Source organism: Mauremys reevesii, linkage group 9 (genome assembly GCF_016161935.1).
Source record: "Mauremys reevesii isolate NIE-2019 linkage group 9, ASM1616193v1, whole genome shotgun sequence".
In the NCBI taxonomy this organism is placed as follows: domain Eukaryota; kingdom Metazoa; phylum Chordata; order Testudines; family Geoemydidae; genus Mauremys; species Mauremys reevesii.
In genome coordinates this window covers 100,344,360-100,351,372 of record NC_052631.1, presented here as the reverse complement: position 1 = coordinate 100,351,372, position 7,013 = coordinate 100,344,360, and positions in this window count along the sequence as shown.

Genomic DNA, 7,013 nt, shown 5'->3' with positions numbered 1-7,013 from the left:
CTTTGACTATTTGATTTAAATATGGAAATTTTTTTTTCATTAAATCTGATGGCCAAGGGTGAGACGTGAAATTCAACTGGGTGCTGAAATTCGACTGGGCAGCTGCCCTCTTAGGGAGGATGTGGTGGGTAAATATGGACAGAACCATATTTAGAACAGAACTTTGGGTGTAAATGCAGGAATGCGAGTGCCTAGTGTCCACTTGTAAGCCCCATTCAGCAAGGAGCAGCTGCATTTTATTAATAAACCTTACATGCACAAACCACGCTTCCTGCAAAGCTAAGCCGTTGCTTTCTGTTGTCTTTTGTTCAGTGCAAGCTCTGATGTCAGTATCCAGAAATCCTGCCAAACCTGCCTATCATGCAAACAGAAGGAAGCCAATCTGCCCTGACAGTTTCTCTTTCTTTCCCTTTGTCCACTTCAGACATTAGCAGAAAGGCAAGTGATTGTTCAGTTCCCTGCTAGCATTTCAACTCATTCGATAACTTGGTTATACTGGCAAACCAAGCTGAGAGAAAGTAAGTAGCAAGGCGGTTAAAAAGCCGGTGCTTATCCAATAGCTCCTTTGCTATAGGAGCATGAGACAGGGCGGGTGAGGTTATATTTTTTATTGTAGGGTTAGTATCTGTTAAGCTAACTAGGGCAAATGCCTCAATTCACCAACTACTTGAATCTCTTTTGAAAAGTCCTGTCTTCTAATTATTTCACTCCATTGCTTCTAATGGTACAGCTAGACACTTGGAAGAATTCTATAGTTCACACTTCATCTCCCTTGCTTCCTTCATAGTACAGACTAGGGAGAAGTCAGCCAGGGATTCCCAAACTTTTTGCCTGCATGACGCCATTTTGCAACTTACTGTTTCCTATGACCCCAGACAGCAACAAAGTGTGACAGGCTGCCCCCCTTTAAGGTGGCACCTGATGTACTGGGATACTCTGAGCCTGCAGGTTCTGCCAGCCTGGGCTCCCTGTACCCTGTCTTGCAGAGCCAGATTCTTAAGGCTCCTCTACCACACACACTGGCAGAGCCACGCCCAGCTGCAGAAAGACACAGACTCTGAGATCAGCTCTGGGAAGACTCAGCTTAAGGGACTTGCCCCAGCACTCAGGTGCCGCCCCCTCCGGAGTGCAGCCCCAGCGGTATATTGTCTTAGGCTGTATAGAAAGAGCTGCACAGCTCAAGCCCTCTCCCTCGATGTGAGGAGAGAGATGCACAACATCTTGCCCCCACCCCCAGTTAGAAATTGCACAGACTGGGTTTAATAATAAATGAAACACATTTATTGACTATAAAAGGCAGATTTTAAGTGATTCTAGGGGCTAGCAAACAGAACAAAGCAGATTACTGAGCAAATAAAACATAACATGACTGCTAAGCTTAAGGTTTTAAAGAGAGTGGTTTCAAGAAATAATTTCTCACCCTAAATGTTAGTTTAGGCAAGTTGCAGAGTTTCTGTAGCTCTGAGTTCCAGTTCTTTCTTCTCACAGACTGGACGCGTCTCAGTCTGGACTTACCGCTGCCTTTCGCTTCAGGTACTTTCAGCAGCCTTTCTTCTTGGGTAGGCAGTGGAGGAGAGGCCAGATTAACCCCCTCCCCAGCCTTAAAAAGGATTTACTTAAGGCAGGAAACATCCCCCTACTGAAGAAAAGTACCAGCAGTGTCCAAGGTGGTATTTTGCATCAGGACTACCTGACCTGGTAGTGTCAATGCAGCTTCCCAAGAAACTCCTCAGGGAGGTGGGAGATTGGTATGTTCAGAGTTCTATTGGCCTTCTTAAATGGCTCATTCCGGATGATTGCCTGCTGCCTGGTGGGCATTTCCCCAACTACACACACAGTTGTAATTGCTACATAGTCAATATTCCTAACTTCAGATACAGAAATGATACATGCATACAACTTGGATAGTCACATTCAGTAAATCATAACCTTTCCAATTATATCTTACATAATTGGCATCTTAGCCATCTTGGCTAAAGTATATCTTAGTCATGCCATATTCCTATCATAACCATATTTCTATGAAGAATATGGGGTGTAACATTACATAGCGACCATGGAATCCAAGGATTTTACACATCAAGTACATTATTTAATGTTCTCTAATGTGACCCATGGGCTTGCGTATTGTGACACAGCATCTCAAAATCTGGCAGCATGGTAGAAATTGCACATCTCATCTCCAAGTGACATCTAGGGTAGATCAATACTGAGATTTGATGGATACAAGTGTGCTGAATCCAGCTTCACACAAATACATCTCACAAATGGCACCATCCGTTTCAAGGCGTGGGTTGAGAAGTGCAGGATATTCATTCTTGACAGAGACCCAGAACTCCGGGAGAAAAAGCTGAGCATATGTTCCTCGTAAGAAACAATCACAGGACATTTCGATGAGCTGTTCGATTTCAGCTGCTAGCATCAGGTTTACACAGAAAGGGGTTTCACTCCCAGTCATACTTTGTCATGTCCACATGGGGAAAGGATACAGATTCTTCATCCAGTCAGCTGAGATGTTCAACCATCACCTGTGTGGGAGACTGAATAATTTCATTGTCAGAGGAAATTACAGAACGGTGGGAAGGATTCGTAGTTCGTCTTCAATTGATTATTCTTCCAGAAAACAATTTCCTTCATGACTCCTGTGATTCAATCACTCAGCTGAAGGAGCGGGTGTCCTTTCCTTGCAGACCTGTATTCAATTCATTCAGTTTCCCAGATATGCCTGTGGCACAGGCAAGAAGGCACCACCTCCTTTGGTCACATTGAAAACCAATGAATTCATTCTTTTTGTTGTCCATTGCATCGGCTTGTCTCTCAGTCCAAAACACCCTGCCAATGCTTTTGCTATCAAGAGCCAATGAGCTGCAGTGTGGAACAGCAACGTGTCCTGATTGGACCCCCATTCCTTCACGCCGTTTTGCAAACAGACATGCGTGGAGAGGCTGATTCTTGATGTAGTTCACAACAGATGAGACCTGCTGCAAAACTTCACCTTGCTCTGGTCTCAGAGCTCAGTTGTTCTCTGGGAATCATGCAGTGAGTCCACACAGCAGATGGAGCAACTTTCTTTACCAAGACACACAGACCTGCTTTGCAGCCTGCCATAGACGGAGCTCCATCTGTGCAAAAGCCCACCAGGCAATCACATGGGATATTTTTGTCTTGCATGTAGCACATTGAACATTCCTTGTGCCGTCTCATGTCTGGGAAGAGGGAGCAAATTGCACCCTCTCGTATATTTCACAAGCCAAGAAATGTGCATCATGACCCTCAGTGCTCACATCAGCTTCAAGAGTAACAGCAGCCGTGTTTTTTCAGATGCTCCAGCAGTGCGTTTCCCTGATCTGCTGCTCTCACTTCAATGCTTCGCTTCACTGTGTCGTTGGAGAGTGGCATGGCTTTGAGCTTGTTTGCCCCGCACATTATGTTCACCATATTGATTTCAGCTGGCAAAAACAAAGTCTTTCCAATTATGTAGGCGGCTTGGTCTGTGGGAGGCGGTAACTCACCTCAGATGATGCCTTTTGAGCATGCTCAGAGACGGTCAGTTGCAATTGTTGATGCACAAGTTCTTCCCAGTGCTGGGAAAATAACCGTTGTTTTCCTCTGTGTCCTGGAGAAGGATTTCCAAGTGTCATTTCAGTTCATTAGGCTTCGTGCTTTCGCTAGATAACACCGTGTGATATAGCTGGCATTTTGGCCTTTCTTCGCTCGAGTCTTGACCAAAATGCCAGTGAAGCCATAGTCAAAGGAAGCCTTGTCATATTTGCGAGCACGTTTCTTGCATTCTTGTTTTTTGTTCATAACTTCATCACTAGACTCGCTGCTGGAGGTGGAACCAGACACTGTGCGTAAAGATGGGGCCATTGGGCTCTTATCACACAACCAGAAAGAGGAATTCAGTGTTAAGCAAATGAGGCCAGGACAGAGGAAGGCCCTGTGTGGTGAAACTAGGGCATCCTGGAGACCCTGGCTTCCAATGATAGCCAATAGCATACTCAGGGTGGCATAGACGAAGGAGCTTACAAGCCACTGCAGGTTCCCATCTCAGAAAAGGCCAGCGCAGGCTCCTACCAGCTCCAGCAGAGAGGATGCTCTGTTGGCGAGGCTGCTGCCCACACAGGAGGATCTTCTGCCTTTGATCCCTCAGCTGGATGCTTGCACATCAGGATGGTGCAAATTGCCAAACTGGCCTCTGCACAGCCGCCTCCGCACATCCGACTTGCCCAGACCAGCTCCATAAACGCCACACCAGGAGGCTGCTGTTTTGATCGAGCAGATGGCAGCCTCTGCACAATGTGACCTCACACGCACTGTATGTGCGAGGTCGTGCCATGAGGAGGCCACTAGTTTGTAGGTCAAAATGGCAGCCTCCCAGTGTGGTGTTTGTGGAGCAGGTCTGGACACGTTTGGAGGTGGATGGCATCATCTCATGGGCCAAATCTGGCCTATTGGACCCATGCCCAGTCGGCTGATGGCACAACCCCATTTGGGATCGCGACCCCCAGTTTGGGAGCTGCTGCAGTAAGGAATCTCTGCTTTCAATAGGAGCATGTCACTCTGATTCATGTCAGTTCAGTCTATCAAAGGGACCAACTACAATGGTTTGACCACATTGCTAGAATGCCCCCAGATTGACTGCTTAAAATTGTTCTCTCTGGAAGAGTGCAAGGTGAGAGAGGCCATGGATGTCCCAGGAGACCATGATATAACCTGATACATAAAACCATCCAGGCACCGCCTGCCCCCTGCAGGCTTAAATGGAGGTTCAAAGCAAATGGATGGGGATGGATCCTGTTCCTCCCCTAACCTACCCAACCTGGAAAAAAAAGGAGGAGATGATGATGATGACGAAGAACAGCACCACCAGTGAGATTCACCCACCCCCCCTCTGCTGCTCTCTGCTAGCAAGGCAGGCAGTGTTCTGCTGCGGGAATGCTGCTTGATCAAAAAAAAAAAATCCTCAGGTCCAGTTCACGGCCTGACCCCAGGTTGCAAGGTGAGGGGCCCAAGATTATGCTGGGCTGTGCATACTCAGAGCTTTGGACTGTGTGTACCCTTTGGTGTACCAGCAGTCAAGGCAGTTTGCAAATGAGCAGTTGCATTTCACAACTGCTGCAGAAGCACATTTGGGGCTCGTTGACATAAGCAAATTTATTGGCATAATTTTCTCCTATAATTATACCGCTATCGTTATACCAGTACAACTCCCCATCTGGACCATCTTAGTCCAAAATAGAAACTCCTCTTTCCAGTTCAGCTGGTGTTGCTTTGGAAGGGAGTTGTACCAGTCTAACGATAGTAGTACAACTACTCACTACATCCCCTCACGTAGCCAAGGCTTGAGAAGCGCGTTGCTTCAGTCGTGCCCAGCTGTGACAAAGGCTTGGTCTACACTTTTAAGGTTATATTGGCATAGCTATGCTGGTCAAGGGTATGAAAAACTCCCACACACCCCGACCAGCATAGCTATGCTGACAAAACTCCCAGTGTAGATGCAGCTATGGCAAGGGAAGCATGCTCCCATTGAGGAGATGCTGTTGCTACAGCGATGGAAAATCCCCTTCAGTTGGTGTAGGCTGTGGCTGCACAACAGGGGTATGCTGCCGTCATCACCATAGTGTAGACATACCCAAAGGCATGGGTGACTCTCTTGAGGTCCGTGTCTGCAGCAGAACAGATGGTGGAAGCAAGAGAGAACAATAGGAGACCACAAAGTCCTGCCTTCCCCTTTGGTGCTCCAGGCAGGGGCGGCTCCAGGCCCCAGCACGCCAAGGGTGTGCTTGGGGCAGCATGCTGTGGGGGGCGCTCTGCTGGTCGCCGGGAGGGTGGCAGGCAGGCAGCCTTCAGCGGCATGCCTGCGGAGGGTCCGCTGGTCCCACGGCTCTGGTAGACCTCCTGCAGGCGTGCCTGTGGAGGGTCCGCTGGTCCTGCGGCTTCGGTGGAGCCGCGGGACGAGCAGACCCTCCGCAGGCATGCCTGCAGGAGGCCCACCGGAGCTGCGGGACCGGCGACCGGCAGAGCGCCCCCACCGTGGCATGCTGCCATGCTTGGGGTGGCGAAATGTCTAGAGCCGCCCCTGGCTCCACGCAACTGACTACTCTCCTCAGGCCATAAAACTGCTGCATTACACAGCCAAATGTTACTGTGGTAACGTCCTGCTGCGATCAGTTCTTAATACAAGTGTGGAACTGGCAGCTTTCTGTACTCTCGCTAAGTTCCCCTCCTCTTCTAAAGAACTGGAATCCCCCCACCTGCTCAGAAAGAAATGAAGAGCGAAGAACTACAAAAGAAGATGAATACCGCAGCTGGCCTGTCTCTGTGGGATGATTTGACACTGCATAGTCCATGTGTCTCAGAATCCAACCCCAAGTGAGTATTTTCAGGCAGGTAACCCACCCCGTGGGAAGGAATAATCCTAGAGCCAGAGACAGCCACCAAACAAGTAGTAGAACCAATGAGACAGAACTGATTCAGGGAGAGAAAACACTCTGAGCCTGGTCCAGTGCGGGAGTGATCCAAATGTGAATACAATACGCTAGCTCACTGGTGGCCATTTCTTTCTGGCAAGGGCTCCATTGTCACCGATCACCTTGTCGGGTGTGCACTAACATGGGACGGCGGAGCAGTTGGAGTGGGTTCTCTTTTTCATCCTTACTGGCGTTATACTGTGTTATACAGGAGGCCAGACTAGATGGTTTTAATGAGCCGGTCTCAGAGACTCATGGCCTTTCACACCAAAAGGGACCATCATGACCTTCAAATTTATGATTCACAAACCTATGTATGAATCTTACAGGGTTTCTTTCCTCGTATTTGTTCCCCACATTCCCTAGAACGAGCAGTGGAGGATATAATACCTTGCACAATATCTACTCAAGGACAGCATTTCAGAGCTACAGGCCAGTGTGACGTGATGCAGAAATCAGAGATGGAACCAGCCCATTTCATGCAACCCCTGGAACCAACAATATATGCATGTTTTCTAGAGCGCTGTCTGTTCTGCCATG